Source organism: Numida meleagris, chromosome 4 (assembly GCF_002078875.1).
Source record: "Numida meleagris isolate 19003 breed g44 Domestic line chromosome 4, NumMel1.0, whole genome shotgun sequence".
NCBI classification, from domain to species: Eukaryota; Metazoa; Chordata; class Aves; order Galliformes; family Numididae; genus Numida; species Numida meleagris.
The window spans coordinates 45580296-45600393 of record NC_034412.1 but is presented as its reverse complement, the minus strand read 5'-3'; the positions used below and the strand labels follow the sequence as shown (position 1 = coordinate 45600393).

The window sequence follows — 20098 nt, the reverse complement described above, 5'->3', positions numbered from 1 at the left end:
GTGTGGGTTCTTACAGGCTGTAACTGAGTTGGTCCTGAAATGGCTGAACTGAAGAAAAAAGAGATTCTTCCGTAGCTAGACAGGTGTACTAATTTAGAGTTCCAAAATCCATTCATGCACAGTGGATCTTTTGCATCTTCACAGAAGTTACAGTTTCAATTTACAGTGACAATTGGTAGGAGACCAAAATCACAAGTCTTCCTATGGTGCGCCATTCAGCTTTGTTCTGTCACTGTGGAAACAGATTCAGGCCCTAAGGTCAGCATGGAGTCACCAGTATCCATGAGCAAACTTTAGTTACACGGGCAAACTAGTGGCTGGTGTGCCACTTACATCATTACCCTTGTTTTTGATATTTAGCTAGGGGAAAAACATGCTTAAGCAGCGTCATTTTTTTTCTGCCAGAAATTTAAAGTATACAAGTGTCACAGTTTAAAACCATGACAACAAGAAAATAATCCATAGATGTCTCAGCTCTAGGCAACTGGACCATTGGTTGCTCTTGGTCCGATCGTATAATTAATCTGACAAGTTCCGTAAGCTAATGAAATGAGAAAAGATTGACTGACGTGACCTCTGCTTCTCAAGGTGTTGAGAAGTGACTAGGAATAAAACTGATACCATTGCTCTAAAATGTTTTAGTAATAAGTATCACTGGAAGAACATCACCAGTTTTCCTGAACAGAGTTGCTCATTAGTGTGGTTGCTATCTAACAGAGTTTTGGCTTTAGATGTTTTTTGGGTTGTAATAAAAAAACTTTTTCATACAAAATTGTTTATAGAAAAGTATGAAACTAAGTAGAACATGATTCAAGGGAAAAAACTCTTAGAACTGAGAATTCTCTTTATTCCTGGTGGCATCAAGGTCTGCTTGAACGAAAGCAGTGACTTTCTCACAGCCCTCATTCAACTGTTTGGGTCCCTGACAGCTGGATCACTTACTGACCCTTCTCTTTGTATTATTTCTTCTGGGATGAAATCTAAGTACTGCCGTGCTTTGCATTTTCCAAATGTAGGAAGACCAAACAGGAGACAGACTTATCTTAGATTGACGACTAGATTGATGGTATGCAGCACAGAAGGTTCAAGCCCCATGCTAGCATGAAATAATTTGACAGATAGAAATATTTGCTTATAAATTGAAAGAGTAGGTAATAATAGTGGTTTTTATGATTACATTACATGATATTTTATGATTACACAGACTAATAGCTAGCAGATGGCAGAGTGTACATTTTACTTGTTTACCAAGATGATGGATAGCAGGGATTGAAAAACATTTTTTTCCTTGTTACATTACTCTGAAAGCTTGTAGTGGACAGGCAATTTAAAATATGAGTCAACGATAATTTGTGTCTACTCTGGATTTTTGGGAGCATCCGTTATTCTATTTCTTATTTTATTGGAGTCTTTTCTTCTTTCAATGATACTCTCTTCTTGGAAGGAGAAAACTAAGTAAATATGTGCTGTCCAAAAAATTTACTTGGAACACCAGGCTTTTAAAAGGGCGAATGTGTGCTTGACAGCCTACATATACAAATAATGTCTGTTTGTATGAAGAATAAATGACGAAAGGCTTTCTTCCCTGTTCTATTTCAATGTTTATCACATTACTCAAGCATTTTGAAGAAAAGAGAGATGCTCTGTCTTTTGTTGGGGCACCTCAGCACAAATCTACGTTGTTATATTGCATATTACCCAGATCGTTAAGGCTGTCCAGTCACAATAATAATTGCAATGTTTTTCATCCCTTCTTTTTAATTGGTATTGACTTACTGAAATTATCTATGATTGTGTTTTATATGTAGCTACTGTTCATGTGGTTTTTTGTTCTTTAGCATTATGGCTCCAGAATACTCCAGAAATACGAACTGAGTTGTTCCATGAGTTAACAGACTTAAAACTAAAAGAAATGCAGGTTTTATCCCTGTGTATCTTAGTCTCCAGTGTCAGACATCCAGTTCCCCACCGGGTTCCTGAAGATTACCGGTCCTTTCAGTCCTTCTCAGTGGTATGGGGCGGGTGTGGGACAGCAGGCTTGCAGTTTCAGCAGACAGCTGAATGCTTCTCAGCTTAGTAGGTTGCTGTCTCTCCAGGTGGAAAGGGAGGAAGCTGTGGTTGCTGTTCTCTCAAGAGGTGCTGTGGTAGGTTTTATTCCTCTACAAGTATCTAGTTTCTGAGAAATTTGAACCTGAGACATAAAGCATTTTGGAAATTCAATACAACTGGGCCAACGTGCTCAAATGTTGTTATGAGAAGACTAAACACAACATTAGTTTCCTTGTAAAATCAGGCTAAAACAATCAGATCGCACCAGGGAGTCTTTTCTCCTTAAAGAACTCAGTAAGATAATGGATTTTTTTTCTCGTCTAGCAAAGGGAGAGGGAAATCATAGCAAGAAATACTGAGAGTGTGCAACTTAAAACATAAGATGATAGTTTTTTCAGTTAACAAGTCTCCTGACTTGCAGCCAGAGAATGCTCCATAATATATATTATTTCTAATGTAAATATTGAATCTATTTAAAACTGCCTCTTAAACTCCCTTTGTGTATTTGCATACATAAGACCTGAGTGTTCACTGGTAGTTGGAAGTTCAGTTTTGTTCCAATCAGGGATGGATCCACTGAGTCCCGGTAATTATATCCACTTTCATCTCCCCTCTCTAACAAGATTTTCATCACTGTGAACAGACAATAGGCACAAGCTGGCAACTTTAGTGATCTTATTTCTCATATTCCCTATCCCTGAGGTGTACTTTCTTTTTCCTGTCAGTAAATTACTTTTTTTCCCCTCTATTTCTGGCTTTTTACCACTGTGTGGTACGCTGGGTGGCAAGTACGTATGTCAACAATTACTGTCTTGCTCAGTTCCCTGCCTTTGACTAAATCTTTATTTAGCATTCTCTTTAAGACCCAGGCTTCAGTCCAGTGTGATAATACAATGCTTTCTGTCTTGTATGTGTGAAGATTAAATAAATACACATGGAACTGATGCCTAGCTTAGGTTGTGAAGCACAGAACGAGAAGCTGTAGAAATCTTGCTACCAAGAGCCAAAATTCTCCAAAACCCCATGATTTTTATGTGGGAACCTGAGTTCCGTCCCTGAATCATCACTGGTAAATGCTTGAAGTTGGCAGTATGGAAGGAAAACAGCGGGAGCAGACGAGAGGAGAAAGAGCCGAGCTCAGCTGGTGTCCTTTCATATTCACAGTTCTCTTACTATAGCAGAAAATAGGTACTTCAGCAAAAAGTGGCTGTTGCATCAGAGTTTTCAGGTCTGCATGGGTTTGTGATTCGTGGCATAACACGGGCTGGATGCAGCTCCTGGGTGGGGAGGTGCAGGTCACAGTGTGATGAGTGCCATTGCTGTCCCTGTGGTGCTGGCTGCATAGCAGCCCCACAGGTCCACACCGGCTGCGGGCTGGGAGCTCACCCACAGTACAACTGCTCTGGTAAAAAGCAGCTTTTGGCCCCTTCCAGGTGGGCTCTGGTAATTGGAAAACTATTTGCATGAATTTTAGTGTGGGATGAGCAGCAGGGATGTGCAGGCATGAGAGAAGCGGAGAAGCACAGGGTTACTTCTCTCAGGAGTACTGTGGCATTCAGGGCTCTTGTACTTGCACATGGCTTCATAAACCAAGCATCATCCTGTTCCAGCAGTGCATAGGGTTCTCTCTGAATGAGAAGATAACAGATTTTTGAGAATCCCAGAATTTTGTTGGAATGTAAATGGTAAAACTGAGCTGTAGGTCTTGGAGAATACCTAATGTGTACAGTTAACTTCAATTGCCTCTTTTTTTTGTGTGTTTTCATTTCAACATCCATTTTTAATTCCAAGGACTGCTAGATCTCCTTAGAAATTTCTGTAGCAAAATGTTAAATAATGCCTTTATAGAGTATGTGCTTGTTATATGTATGTGTATATTACAGCTGCAAAGCTACATAGTCCTGATTTGTCAAAAGATTCAAAGTCACTTCTTTGTAAAAGCTCACTTTTTTTGTATGTGACTTTTGTGTTTTTAATGGTTCTCTTGTTGGGTGAGAAAAAAGAATTATGCATTTTCTGTGTGTATCTAAATAATGCCTTTGTGCTTTCATGGCCACGCATTTAATTCTACTTTTACCCTATTGACACACCTCACATAAGTCACTTGCAGGCCCTTGTAATTCTTCCATCTGTGCTCATCAATATTCGCAAACTGGAGACTTGTTCACATTAGGTAACAAATACTTGTTATTCCTCAGAAACGCTTCAAAGAATGTACTGCAGCTATGTTAGCAATTAACTTAGCATGTAAGGTGGTATGAGCATTGATCACATTGCAGAATTGATCCTCTATATTTTGAGAATATAACAAACTAACCACAGGCTGTCATAGCAAACTCAGTACGTGCATCTAGCCAGAGAAGTGTGAAGGAATTTAGGAAATCTATGGAACCTCTTAACTTCCTGTTTCAGAACTTATTATGTATATTCCCCAAAGCGTGCTGTCCTGCAGATGGCTTTATCAACTGAGGGAGCCCGGGGCCCTGGAAGGCAGCACTGCTCTGTGGCCTCCCTGTTGGGTACACTCGTGGCCAGTTTGGGGAGCAATGGTCAGGTACCTGCGTGCATGCTGCTAGGGGTCTCCAAGCATGGAGGTTCAGCTGTATCTCAGCATTAAAACAAATAGATTTAGGTTTTCGGACAGAAACAGTCTGCTGTTTAGAGAAACAGATTTCATAGTAACAATTTTTTGTCTCTTAACCTTGTACTACCTGCTTCCATGCTGTCTTCCATTCACTGGGCATGCTTTAGCTTGTAAACAGAGCTGAAGATGTATAAAGCATTGTGCTGGCCCACTGGTATTTTCATAGGGCGCTTAGCGAGACCCTTCCAACTGATCCAGGATCATTGCTCAGCAGACTCGCAAATCCCTGCTCTATGAGGACAGTTACAGCAGTGAAAGTAGGGGGTGAACTGAGGTTTTTTTAAAGCAAAAGCTTGCTGTCTTTTCAGCATTTCTAAATAAATAAATAGTTATCTACTGCCTTACATATGACAATGTTCAAGTGCTCAATTCAATATAGAATAAGTCATTTCCTTACTTTTGGAATTGAAGTTATCCATTGTATTCTGTTCCTTTGTCAAAAAGCTCCAGTTACAGTATCAGTATTATTATAACACTATGAGACTCATATGTATAAAGGGACAGGAAGAAAATACAAAAAATTACAAGAGAGAACGTAGTTCGTATCTCCAGGAGATGTATTTTTTTAGTTACAAAAAGACTTGGTCTTTTGTATGTTATACATTTCTTGTTACTTTTCAAAATTAGGGTCTGGTATTTTAAAGGAATTTGCATATTTATAGCTGGAGAATTAGAGAGAGTACAAAGTGTGCATGTGCATGTGTGTGTTTATTTATTTATTACAAAAAAAATCAGTAAGGGAGAGGTAAAGTATTGGCATTGTACAAATAAGACCCCCCGAAAAAAAATTGTAAAAAGTTTCTGCTGCCATAGATCCGCAAGAATGTGGGGAAAAACTGCTATAAAACTGTTATTGTTCTTTCCCTCACCTACCTCTGCACTCCTTTGCCTTCTCTCCCCCGCTGCTAAATGCCACGCTTTGATACGCTGCTATATTTGTGTTAAAAAGGGAGCTCTGGTGTTCGTGCTGTAGGTGGCAGTGGGACAGGAGGAGGTGGCTTGCTCAGGGCCACAGAAAGCAAATCCTATTCCAGGTGCTGGCGCTCCAAAAAATCACTCAGTCTGCTTTGTTCCCTCCCTGTCCTGTGAAAAGCTGTTTTGAAAAACCAAATGGTGTCCGTTTGTACTATCAGTTTTCAGGGTTCAGGGAGGCAGAGAATAGTTATATTTAAGAAATAGAATACTGGCCTGGATGACTGTTCCAAACTGTAAAACACCCACTGAAATATCTTGTGTTCTTCCAGTCTGTCCCTTACAGCCACTATCGCACTTCTTCTGTTTACTTAAAAATAATTAAAGCATAATAAATAAAACCTGCTCTTTTTTTCTTCCACCTATATAAAATGGGTGCCTGCATTAGTTTAGATCAGTTATACTGTCATGGGGAAGCTAGAGGGGGATCTGGAAACACATCTACTGTACATCTTGTGTAAATTGGGTTTTTGATTAGATAGGTTTTGATAGGATACAATTGCTTAAACGTGACAGTTTGTGTTGTGTTTTGTGTTCCCATGCAGGAGCTTCAGAGAAAGTGTGTTTCAGTACATGCTGCTGAACTTATTTTAAATTTTCTTGACTATATACATTTTTTTCTCTGCTTGAAGTAGAACATGCTAATATCACAGAATGGCAGGCGCTGAAAGGGACCTCAAGAGATCATTGAGTCCAATGCCCTGCTAAAGCAGGTTCCCTACAATAGGTCACATGGGTGGGCATCCAGACAGGTCTTGAATATCTCCAGAGAAGGAGACTCCACAAGCTCCCTGGGCAGCTGGTTCCAGTGCTCCGTCACCATAAAGAAGTTCTTCTGCACGTTAGTACAGAAATTCCTATGTTCAAGTTTTAGGCCATTACTCCTTGTTCTATCACTGTACACCACGGAGAAGAGCCTGGCCTCATCCTTTTGCCTCCCACATCCCTTTAGATATTAATCAGATCCCCCAAATGCTCAATACTTTTGCAGCATGCTCACTGCTTTTGCAGTGTGCTAACACAGCAGTTTGTGCAGGGAGTAGAATCTTGTTTTTTAATTATTCTTTATTTTAGAAGCTGCTGACGATGACCATGCCTTTGTTTTAAGATGTTGCCATGTTGGAGAAATTTAATATTTAATGCCTGACCTTCAGCACGTAGCGTTGGAACATCTTGGTTGAAATCAGTGTTCCCGAACTATGAAAAATGCAATGCAGTCTGGTTTTTATCAATAGTCTGTAAACAAACTTGGTTAAAGGACTTACTTTTAATGCTCTTTATCTCTTCATCTGATGTTATTCAGTTTATACAGTCTATGAATAATTAGAAACATATAGTTTTACTTTATAACAAAAACATAGTTATCCTCAGATAATAAGCAGGCATTAGCTTTAAATGAAATAGTGAATGATGAAAATATAGTATTCAGGGTTCTGAACATGAAGAAGAAATACAGGTCATCTTTGTTAGTCTGTATGAATCAGTCTTAGAATGAAATAAAGTAAATGGTAGCCTAGTGCTGTGATGTTACACACTGATCTTAACCTGTGCTTGTTCTCAGAAGGGTTGTAATGAACTCAGAGCACTGCTGAACTGGTGCTGCATAACAGATGAAGGGTACCAGGTCACTGTGTGTTTGACCACGCTGTTGTGTTGTGGAAGGGGCGTAACAGAGAGGAGAAACGCTGAGGCTTATGCCCATGCTTTAACGTTCATCAGCTTAGATTTCTGGTGGCTACCGCAGTCTGCAAGGCACCTAGTAATGGAGCTGCCTGCTCCATGTGTCCCTTGTCATTCTCTGTGTCCAGGACAGCTGAGCCTCTGCTTGTTCCTTGCCAGCAGTGAGCGTGTTGGCGGTGGGACAGGGGCTAGGAGCATGTGAAGAATGAATATAACTTACCCTTACTGTGCTTGACCACTCTGCTTTTGAGCAGACATCTTAGTAATGAGCATAATGGAATTTTAGAATATCATAAAAAGTAAGCTTAATTTGAATTAGTTTGATGGCTGCCGTGGCTAAAATCCTGAAGTACTGCCTCTGCAGCTCTGCCCGAACAAATCAGTTCTGTAACTGTAGTTTCTGGTTATTGGCCCAAAAGCCATGCATGAATGTCAGAGTGGTGCAGTGTAGTAAATTATATCCTTGTTCCTCTTGGTGCCATAGCATCATGTATCTGAAATAAAATATTTTAAAGGCACACATACATCTTTTTGAGAGACAGATTTTTGTAAATCTGTCTCCATTTACTCTCATTAGAACTAAATCAGTACAATTGTTAACAGATGTCAGACTGTAGTGTTTCTGGTGGAACAGACCGTCTCCCTGTATCATAATACGAACATTTCTGCTTACAGTCAGCATACTTCAACAACTGTGTCTGAAATGCCAGGTAGTAATGTCTGTTATTTGAGGTCTCTGAATATGTTACTTATATTTGAACAAGAATTAATTCTGTGCGCTCCGGCACATGCAGTTATTAAAGAAGATGCCCTACAGATTGCTCACATCCCTTGGAAAATACTGTTCTCCTTTTAGTCCGTTTTATTTCCCTGCGGTTGCTTGTTTCTCACTAACATTTATTTTTCAGTCTAGTTAGCCTCCCTTTGAATTGCTGAGACCTGTGAAGGGTGCCAGCCTACAGCTGACGTAACTGTGTGATATCGGAGCAGAATCACATTATTATCAGCTTACCACTTTGTTTTGACAGGAAGTTTTTCCACTTAAAACAAACACCAAACGAGCTAAAATAATACAAATACCTGTGAAACGTCTCTAGCGATTCAAAAGTATTTTCAGTTAAAGCTTTCAGGACTGCAGTATGGTTGCTTTTCTTCTGCAAAGAGCATTGTAAAGCGAAAGGCTAGCTGTATTTCAGAGGACTTGCTTTGGCTTTCCATACCATTTTGATGCATATGCGCATGCTTTTACTGGGATGGATAGAAAGTAACAAGTTTCAGCCTCATTTTCCTAAGTTGAACTCCTTCACATCAGCATTTGAAATGTGTGTATGTGTAGCCTGGCACCTCCAGTTCTCTGCTAGTCCACCCACTCCATGTTCTGCACTGCTTGAGTGGAGTGAAGCCCTGTGCTGGAGAGAGCTGTGCCGAGCCTGTTCCTGTTTGCCTCCAGCCCCATAGCCCACCAGGCTGGCACAGAGGATTAGGGTATAGCCCCACGTGTTTTTCAGAAGTGCTGCAAGTCAGTTGCCCAGGAAGCTTGCAGTGCTTGAGAGCACACCATCTGGCAGCGGTGGGACTGCACAAAGGCCATTGGCTCTTCTGGTTTGGCGAGGAGATGTCTGCGTTACCTCTAGCTTTCCCGAGGTAGAGCCTGTTCATGGAAGAGAAAGCTCTTCAGTGTCATGGTGGCTGGGAGATCCCCACAGTGTCAGCAAGCTCTGCAAAACAGGGCAGTCTGTCTTGTAAGGGACCTGTGTTAGTGTGCCCAAAAGGAATCTGGAGAATTGTTCTATTGTCCAGTGCTACATACTTTATGCAGATATCTTAATCAGCAAGAAACACTGTGCAAATGAAATCAGTGAAAAGATTCTGGGTGTATCCTGTTCTGTAGAACTCTTTTTTTCAAATTCAAAATATTAGTTAAGGCTGTGCACTTACAATGGGTAGGGTGGGTTTGCTGAGTTACTGCTAGCAATACTTGAACTGATATAGACGTGATTTTCTAAATTTCTTATGAACTGTGATCTTTCTTCATCTTGGTTTGAGAATGAAGGCTATGCTAATAATTGAGCTATTCCTTTGATTTCTCAAGATCAGATTAATTGAAACTATTTTAAAAAAGAAACCTTTGTTTTGTTACAAGGTTTTCACTCTTGTTGCACCGATACTTTTCAAATACTAGCGAAGTGATTTGTCCTGCTTCATAGGGACACAGAATGGTTTGAGTTGGAAGGAACCAACTGTATGTTTCTACGAGTTACGTGAATATAAGTGGCACATCATGGCACTGCTGAAATTTGGAGCTCGCTTTTTTTGTGCCATAAAGTAAAGCCACTGCAGAGAACAGGACTGAGGTAAAAGAATTATCAGATTTTTTTTAAAGTCTTTGTTTCACAGAAGGGCCATCATCCAAGGTGAACTCTTACATTACTCTCTTCTCTTAGTCCTTCCCTATGAAATTCAATGGATAAGCTCCTCCTCATAAATCAGCATGCTGAGCGCACTGCTCTTCCAAAATTCCCACCAAGGTTCCCTTGTCCACGCTATCAAGGGAAATGTTCTTCTTTCTCTGTGCTCCAGAGTACTTCTGTGAACCTTAAAGACCACCTAGTTCCAACCTTGTGCCACAGGAAGAGACACCTCCCTACAAGATGTTTGAATATTCAGCAGAATGTGTTGGTTGGTGTAAATGACAGCAGACATGCAAAATTGCAGTAGGTTTTAAAGTTGTAGAGCTGCTTCAATAGAATATGAGATGATTTAAATCACAAAGATACATCCTCTGCATGTCCTTATAGAACATGTAGACATAATCATATTAGGTCATTATGTTTTTATGTGGTCTGTGACAATATGCGTATGATGCATCATTAGGATTTAAAACTTGTAAATGTTCATTTATTCTTTATCTTCCCAATTTTCTTAGTAATAAAATTGCAGATTTTGATGTTCCAGTTTCTCAATTGTTTTGGAAAGCAATGTTTTGGAAAATAGGTGCAGAATTTCAGAACTACTTGGCCTGCTTGTTACACTGGCCTCTGCTTGATTTATTTAAAATCTGTGAGACTGGAGAGGAATGTCCCATTTTCGCTTCCAGCCTACATGAGGGACTTACCAAACATATATGCTGTAAATAGATGCTCTGTGAGTTTTATGAAGGTTGGAACCTGGATCTGTTCTTCAGACTGTGGAGTTGAGCTTCTCAGTGTATAACCATTACCTAAATAGCGTAGGGGAGAGAAGATAGAAAAATTAGGTTTTGTGTTTCTCAGGAAAACAGTGTAGTTGTTTTAAGTAACTGTTCTAAATTGTTCTGTTTTCTTCTTAGCCATTTTAATCTTGTTTTCAATAACACCAATTTAGTTTCTTTAATTAATAAGTATATTCTTTTAAATCCTTTTTTTTTTTTTGAGAGAAGTGAAGGTATGCTATAGAGACTTGAGCCTGAAGCTGCTGAAGGAAGTTTGGCATAAGCTGTGTTGTTAGTCAGACACTTACTATAGAGTCTTCAACTTTGGCTTATTCGTTAAATGTACAGCACCAATTATAGCTGATGTGTGCTGACAAGTGATATTTTCACTTTACAATTCTATCTAGTTAGATAATTTAAATAAATGGGTAAGTGTACCCAGTGTCTACAGTGAGCTTGCCTACCTGCTGCTTTGCTTTGTAAGGGTTGGCTTGGGTTGTTCACTTAAATAAAAGTTTTAAATGTCATATCTATAAAAGGCCTAATATAAAATCCTACAGCTAAGGAACATTTTGGCAGTGAAAAGAGAAGATAGGCAGCGTTAGACCTCACTCGTAGTCTCTTCCCAAATAACTTGTTAAAAAATTATATTTGAGATTGACCTAGCTCTCGATAATAAGTACTGCTCTGGAAAGCTCTGTACAATATCTGTACGCAGGCATTACTTCTCTCTTTTCCTCCTCCTAGCACAGCCCCTGCTTTTCAACACGTCTCTCATCATAGCTGCCTGCCCTGTCTTTTTATTGTGGACATTTTTCTACAGATCTCTTAACAATAAGGTGTGTATTTGTTCACTCTTTATGTGCCAAGACCCCTGCTCTCCTGAGTCCCTCTCACCAGGGTCACTTCTTGGCCACCTGCTCCTTCCTATACACCATGCATAAACTACATTGCTAACTGACAGTTATGTGCCTGTGATTCGCAGCTGTACATATTTCCTGACACCTCTAATGACTCTCTGTTCTCTCTGCCTGCCTGCGTTGACTTTACCTTTAAATACTTCATGTGGATGTGTTTCTCCTGGGGACAAATCAACTGTTCTGCTTGTATAGTCAGTACTTAGACTTTCTGTGAATAACCTCAGTACCATGTTTGATCCTGAACTTCTCAAGTGATACCTTTCCTCTACCTGCAGATCTCATTTGCTATATATAACATTGGTATTTTTCGCTACCTTGTGGCCTCTGCTTCCTCTCTCGACAGATTCATTTCTCTACATTCCTTCTGTATCTTCGTATTTGCTGCATGTGAAAGAAGCATTCATTCTTTTTCCGAGTGCTCTATAACTGCTGGTTCCAATTAATTTCAGGGATCGATAGAAAACCGTCCTCTTGCTCAAAATCTAGGTATGGTGACTCATCATTCTTCTTTCAGCTTTTTCCTTTCATTTTTAGCACAAGTCTTATTTACCTAAGTTAAGCATATTTTATTGCCTTGATAATTTGCTTCCAGCTACAGCATCACCATACTTACCTGTGAATTTCCTTAAAACTTACTTTTAAAGATACTTGCTTCTTTGTGTTTGTTTCCACAATTTTCATTTGTGTTTTATATTTGCTTCAAAATATAAATGCACTTATTGTGATTGGTAGGTGATATTCACGCTATTCTTTAGCTTCTTGAGAGCAGAAGAAACAAACTCTGGTGTATTGTGTTTACTATGCGGGGTACTCCTGCTGTACTCAGTGCAGTGCTGAGGACCTTGGCTTGTTGACTGATTTAAGAGACATTTGCATTCAAAGAGCTGCTCCATATGACCAAGAGGGTCTTCATTTTTTGTACTTGGGTGGAACTTGTGGGAGCCAGAAACTGGTGCTGCTTGTGGACCCAAGATCTTGCCACATGCAGTGGGAGCGTATGAACAAAGTGCAAGAGACCGGGTAACAACTCCAAACCACATTCCTACGTGCTACCTGTAGAGCTGGATCACAATGGCAGATCTCATGCTCTTGTGCTCCAGACAAGCAGGAGTTTGTACAGTCAGATTTCAGCTAAAAATTACAAATGTGAGTTTTTCTTTTATTTTTGTGTTGCCTTTTTTCTTAATGTTAGATGTTGAAGTATTTCAGAAATTTTGAATGCAGGCCAGTTGTCCATTAGGAAGTTGCTGCTGGTGGTAGCTGTGCAAGTTGAGAAGTGATCAGTTCTGAAAGGCCATAGTATTTGGAGAGTTGGACTTCTTTCAGTCACAAGTGAGCAAAGGAAAATCTGTTAATACCAAGCAACTGGTGTTTATGTGTAGTGACAAATTCAGTTAGATTGTAGTGGCTGACCAGAGAGTAGTTCTGAAATGAATTATGCTTTAAAGTTAGTTCTATCCAAACCATTGCAAAATGTTAGCAAATTTCCCAGTGGAACAGGCAAACTTGCCCCAGAAACCTTTGAGAGACCTTTAGGTCTCCTATTTTACTTGAAAGTTTAAGATTTCCTTCTTGGTTAAACTATTTTTCAGCATTTATGTTTTGTGTCTACCATGTACAGTGTTTCAATATTTTAGGAATATGTGGAGTTCTGTAGCTTTTTTTCCAGATTTAATTTAATATTTCCTTAGTAAACACAGTTCACGCAAATAATTAAGAGGAAAAGTTATTGTTAAAATTATTCTTACTGCTTGCAGAATGGTTGTTCTTGTTTTAAACAGAAAAATAGTTGAAGTATCTATAGTGTATATTCTGTGATGCTTTGCCAAGACTTTCTTTAACGTTGAGAAATAAAGGCAAGACTTGGAGTAATAAGGCACCCTTAAGAGTTACTTTTGGAACAGTAGTGGGGAATCAAAAACTTGAGCCATAATTTGAGTATTAAATTGTGATATTTCTGTCCATGTGTCAATGTAAGCTTACAGTTACTGTTTTTGTTAAGATGACTTATAATAGTGACTTCTTGTAGGAAAAAAAAAATGTGAAGTTAAATTTATGGCTAAGACAATTCCTTATTATAATCTGGCATTTTAGTTCACATATATTGACATGGCTGCAAAAGGCGGTTTTAAATTGTTCCATCTGGGTGTGCATTTCTGATACTGGAGGCAATCATGAGATGCCCCGTATTGTTCAACACCACGTGTGCTGCAGGCTGGTTTACGGTGTGTGTTGATTAGCCACTGAAACCTGGGAAATGCCTGGCAAAGTGTCATTTTCAGAACACTGATTACAGCAGAAGGGATGGTTCAGTGTTTCCGGTTAGTACTGCAATCTTTTGAGCTTTTTCTTTAAAAGCAACACTGAACGCTTGAGCTCTATGTTATTTTTGCTGCCATATACACGTCTCTGCTGCCCATGTGTAGTGCAGACTTCTGCTGGCAGTGAGTGAGAGCAGAGCATCTTGATCTCATGAAGTAAGGTATTGACAGTTTGGTTTTAGAAGAGTTTAGAAGAGTTTGGTTTAGTTTAGTTTGCTATCAGTTCTACAGTCCTTTCAAAACTACAATTTGAATGAAAATTTTATTTCAAATTTGATTCATCCCAGTCAATTTGGAATTTCAAGGTGCGCAGAGCCATTTTCATTTATATCTGTGCCAACCCCCAGCCCCCGATATTTGGTGAGGGATGGCAGACATGCTTTGGCCATTAACAATCAGAAGTATAGAGCTTTTCCATGGGAAACTAGCAGCTCAGGCATGCTGATCCATTTCTATTAGACGGCAAATGGGTGCACCTGCAAAGCCTTAAGGAAAGGACTCGCTTCTTATTGACAGCGTGATTGTGCCTACACAAAAACTCACTGATATTCTTAAATGCATTTGTTTTTGGTGGGAACAGCTAGTCCTCTACTTGGTAGAAGTGTTGACACTTTTCAGTGGCAGGAAGGGATTTTGCTATCAAAAATATTGTCATTCTGTTGCAGAGGCGGGCTGACACAGATACTGGCTAGCTGTGTCCTACAAGCATGAAGAAACAAACCCAAGACAGTCCCTCTCTCCTCACTCATAGTTCTTGTGCTTTCCCAAAGATAGTTGCTCTGACAATCAAGGAAGCATGTATTATACATCAAGGTAGCTCCTCCTTGCTGTGGCACTTCAGATGCAGTGATGCATGCCCAGCAGCCGTGGCCACTTGCATTGCCCTTTCCCAGCTCCAGTGTCCTGGGAGCCTCTTCACCCCGCTCCTGGCTGGCAGATGGCAAGGCTGCCAGTACTAACCTTTGGCACTTGCCATCACTTTGTCACCAAAAATGTAAGCAGTCTTCTCAGCTCTAGAGTAGCTGCTGTTGTTGTCCTCCACTTTCTACTATGTGTGTGAGAGATTTTCCTATGACAAACAGCTGTGTACGTTGTATGCGTGCCTGTCTACTGGAAGATGGTCTAGTGAATGGTCTTGCAGAGGAAGTGTCAGCAGCTGTGCTCTGAAAACCTCAGGGTTTGGCAGGTGTTACTTGGAGCGCTGTTAGCTGAAGACATGTCAGTATCCTCACACACGCAGAGCTCAAAGTGCTAAATTGTTGTGACAGCACTGGCAGAAGTCGGAGGGGGCACATCCACATCTGGGGTGCGCGGTCTGCAGGTGAGGGAGGGTGAGCACCCTCCAGCTGCAACAAAAAGGTGTTAGAAGAGGGTGGCAATAATCCCAGCATTTTTGAGCCTTCAGTGAAAGAGGTGATCACCAGCCCTTCTCACGACCAAGATCAGTGACTCTCAAATATTTTACATTAATATGGAGAAGATTTCTTTTAATTGTTGCATTTTTTTTCTGGAAAACACAAAACTTTAATAAAAGGAAATAGAGAACAAATATTTCCATAGTTTTGCAATGTCATCAGTAGTCATTTTTGCTTTTCTTTATACTCCCTTGTCACCATACTAGTTGGAAGCCTCCATTCAGCAGGGAGAGGCAGACTCTTCAGTGAGCTTCATACAAAATATAGATGTAGCAAATATTTCAAGTGATGTAAACCTATTAATAATAAAGAACAGGGAAATTAGAAAGCATTTTGTCAATCTAATGCAGTAGTCCATCAAATTGGGAAATCTTATTTCTGGCGTCTTTCTCCTAGCCTGCTGATGTTTTGTTTGCCTAAAAATGCTGTAACTTTTTGCTCAGTTGGTCACACATAATAAATCTCTCTTAAGAGAGTGTTGCTTTGCATGTGCGTTGTTCTGAGAATTTGTGTAGTGAAGAAACTGTAATCACCTTTTTCAAATTGGCAAGATTTGACTTAGTTCTCAAGATCGAAGAATTACTCGTTGCAAAGGGACAGAAGTCGTGTATTTTTCTTAAGCCATAGACTTTTATTTGTTCATTTCTCTCACATTTCAGCTTGAAATATATTTGGCAGGCATAATGAGATAGACCGTGGCTCTGTCCTTCACGATCTTGTGATAAATTTCTCTTGTAAGGTTATAGATTTAGTTTGAAAAGGTGTTCCTCAAGTTCAAAATGTACTTCACCGTATATTATTAAATAGATCAAATCCAAATGCAAATATTTTTTCTCAGATTGTGTGTTTAATTTAATACATACTATTTCTCTATTAGTAATAAAAATAATACATCATTGGAAAAAAAACTTGCAGCTAGGATTGCTGAGGACACAGAAGGCATCCAAGCAGAAAGCTAAGCTTGCTGCAAATAGACAGTTCTCAACAATTGTTTTTTTCTGCCTTAGAAATAGAAATTAATAATGAATTCATCAAAACATCTTAATTGAAGCTTTGGTTATGATTGTCTCTTCTACACTGTGCGTCCCTAAGATCCAGTGCATAAAAATTGCTTTATTCATACTCTATTCTCAAAATTAAGATTGATTTGATCTGTCAGTATGTGACCTTTACAAATCACAGCACTACTTTATCACTTGATCCTTTCTCTGAAGAAAAACTACGGAGGTCATACAGCTACCATCCCTTACTACCTTGGAATCAATACAGTCCTTGTAAAATTCTCTACTTTCTGGAAGTTGTCCATAAATGAAGAGGTATGATATGGAAGGGATTTCTTTAGGACAGCTGTTGTGAACATATTAGTTAAATATGCAGGATTTAAACCAAAAAACCTAATTAGAGTAGAAGAATCAGTCAATTATTACAATGTTGTTAGAAGCTGAATATTTTATGTGGAGATGGAAATATTTTGTAGGTGAATATAGCAGTTATTTTTAATCTAAACTATGTATGCTTTTTGAGCTAAACAAAATAGTCCTTTCATGTGAAAAATCTTCACTTACCTGGAAATTACTTTCTGTTTTTTCCAGTTATTAGTTGCTTTTTTTCTGACTTTATGAACAAAAGTCTTTTCTAACCCCTATCCTTAGGGTTACTATAATATTTAAACACAATCTTTGCTATGTACACCTAGCCATGTCCGTACCCTGTACCTTTCAAGAGTCGTAAGAGAGATGGTAAGTAATCAAGTCTACAGACTCAGTTAATTTTTTTGCCTTGCTACTCATCGCACCTCACAGTTTTTAAGCACACCTCTGTGAGGCTGTTCTCCACAAAGAAAACATTGACTCCTACCTTATTTTGTTGCCACCAGTCTGCTGGTTTACTTCAGGAGCATTTTCCCTCTTACACCATAGCAATTTAAATTTTTAGGAGCCTGTCTTGCAAGGAGTTTTCACAAAGGTCTCCTTTATCCATATGTTCTTATTACTTAAAAGAAATTAAAATATAGCAGTTTAGAAGATCTAAAAGAGGGAATCCTACGGACACTTGAATATTCTCAGCTATATATGAGTGGAGCATGCACGCATCTGTGTACATGTGTATGAACAGATAGGGAAAAAAAAAAGGTGCCTGTAGCATCTCCTGGCAGCTTCTTTCGTTCTTTGAAAGCTTCCTGTGATTTCGATCGTTATGACTCAGTAAGAAAAGCTGCGGGACTACTTTGAGACTGAAGGGCTTCTCTTCTCATTTGTGACATGGAAGTGTGACGGACATTTCCACGCGTCGCATTGGTGGGTCAGTGGAAAAACGAGAGTTCTGACTTTCCCATTGGTTGGCCTCTGTGCTTGTGCTTTCTTATTTTTCAGTTTGGAGTGGTTAGAAGACAGTAGCTGCAAAACATAGGATAAAGAAAACAACATGGCCTCTTGCAATTATTTTGTTATTATTTGTGGTCCTTCTTTTACAAGGAATCTCTGTGTATAGGGAAAAAGGGCATTTCTCTGAGGTAGTTCTCTGAGGCGTTTCTCTTCTCTTGGAAGATCTTGTAAGCCTCAGCTGTCTTGCTGGTTACAGCAGCAACACATTTTTAATGAAGAGAGAAAGCTGTACATACTTCTGGCTGCATAGTGTTCTTTGGGCCTTGGCTGACTTGCTCCTCAAGGAGCTGCTAAAAACCACAGTCAAACTTTTTCCTCAGTCTGACATGTGTTAGTTACTCGTGGGGTTACTGTTTCCAGATTATGATCAAAATTGGCTCATTCAGATGTACCTGAGGCTGCACAATTTGCCTTGCAGGAGATGTCCAGAGATGCAAGAAAGCTCTGCTTTCTCATTAGCCAACTCTGTAAAACCCTGAGACTGCTGGGTTCTGTGACTATAATGTAAGCTTGAATTCTTCTGGTCATCCCAGTTGAGTTCAGTGACAGCACTGAACACATCATTGGAAGCAAAAGAGGACAGACATGGTGTGAGAAGACCCATGCACTCACAGGCCCCTTGCTGCCTGGGTCTCACAGCTTCCTGCATGCCTTGGCTTGCTATGAAGAGAGGGAGGTGAACCCTGTGCTTCCTCCAGTGACTGCTGCGGGCTCCAGATAAGAGGAAAATCAGTGAAGAAAGCATACAAATTGATAAAGACCCCAAAGACTGGGAGAGAAAGGCTTACTTTGGCGCACAAAGGTAAATTTTTATGTATTTATATAGCTTAAATTTCCCAAGAGCATGCTTCTAGCCATCGTTTACATGTTGGATTTTTCACTGGAGATTGTGATTTGTGACTGTTATCTGTGTGACTTTCCAGTGTGGATTTCAGAGCCTTACACTCCAGTGGAGCTTCACTGCCACGTATTTTTTACATTAACTAAACTTGCTGTTATGCTTTCTCTATGTAGTTGTTTGTAGTATAATTTTTTTTTAAAGGGAAAACGTATCATAAATCTTAATCTGTGTTGTCTGTTGGATTTACTTTGTTGTTGTGTGCAAGTGTGTTTGGGGAAACTCCTGGGAGGCACCATATGAACTTGAGCAGCTAGACTTGAAAATATTAAGGGCTTGGAATTAGGTGCTTTGGACATTTTCCTACAATTCTGTGCAAGAATTGTTTTGAATGTACGATGCACAGCTGCATGTGGATTATGAATGATTATGGAGGCAATTAAATACCCATGAAAGAAACAACTACACTAATTAAAGATAGTTTCTATATATTATGTTACAGATAGTGGGTTTTTTTTCTTTCATACTCATCACTAATCCTGAGATTCTGACTAGACCTGCAAAGATAAATTGTCAAACCTTATTTAAAATAGGAAAGCTAGAATGTAAATCATTCAGCAAGAAAGACAGATTTTTTTTTTCACAGCAATAGGCAAACTCATACATAAGTGTGTGACCTGGAAATTTCTGTGTAACTTTGTTTGAAACATCACCCTCCACAATACACTAAGATTAAGCATATATACAAGTGGTTCCAGATTCACAGCATATGGTTGTTTACACATTCCAAAAATCCATTTGTTACATTTTTTCATATAATGCTGGTTTTCCTCTGAGCCTGGCCACAGTGCACTATTTTTCCCTCCTCCTTCTGATGAAAACTGCTGAATGATTTTATTTTTTTTTACTGCTACCAATAAACTTTAATAATCTTAGTAAAAAAGAGACAAGCAGTTAATTTGTTGAAATTCCTCCATTTTTCAGCACATTATTAAAAGTGTGAATGTACTAGGGGAGAACAGTAGGAATCTGGCAAATGACAACTTAAATACAAACATTTTTTAAGATTTCATATTGACAACATATTCACTCAACAACTTAAGAAAAGCAGCAGAGAGAAGTCTCTCGTGGCTGTATTTTCCATTGTTCATCAGTGTCAAAACTGAGATGCTTTGTTTGATCTGTTATTGATAAAGTTGTGCGTATTTCCTAGATACTTATTTCAGACTGCAACGATTAAGAAGTGAAACACTATATAGTAATAAAAAAAAAATTGGGAAAATCTTACATTAGTATTTATTATGTGTGTATTCTGACATCTTTAAAAATAATTAATTGATTTTTCTTCCAATAATTTGTATTGGTGCTCACTGGCATGAGGCTGATACTATACAGTAAGTGAATTGTAGGTGGCATTTATTACACCAACTGGTGTTTTTCTTCATTTTTGCTTGCCTTCCTTTGCCAATGTTGTCATGAAGATTACTGGTGGTAGGCAAGACCACCAAAAGAATGTCATACTTATGAGCACTGGTTATTAATGTTAATAGCAGAAGTCTGGGCGGACAGGGCTCTGAGCTGGATGGTATCAGTTACGATGCTGTAAAAGCCGCTGTTAAGAAGGACAAAGTTCATTGGCTTGAAGGTAATAATCTTTTCTGCTCCGATACCCAGTTTCCGTCTGT

At 39.3% G+C, this 20098-nt stretch overlaps 1 protein-coding gene across 2 annotated transcripts in view; it reads left to right on the top strand.

The window, feature by feature from the left end:
* The window catches only part of TENM3 (teneurin transmembrane protein 3), a 355944-nt gene that overhangs the window by 9909 nt on the left and 325937 nt on the right, over positions 1–20098 (top strand). The window contains exon 1 of one of the 2 annotated variants that reach the window (XM_021397104.1): positions 18092–18377. The exons of the other annotated variant lie outside the window; for it this stretch is intronic. The gene's annotated coding sequence lies outside the window, so the exon portion shown is untranslated. Of the gene's footprint in view, positions 1–18091; positions 18378–20098 lie in introns of those variants that run through there. 2 annotated transcript variants of the gene reach the window in all.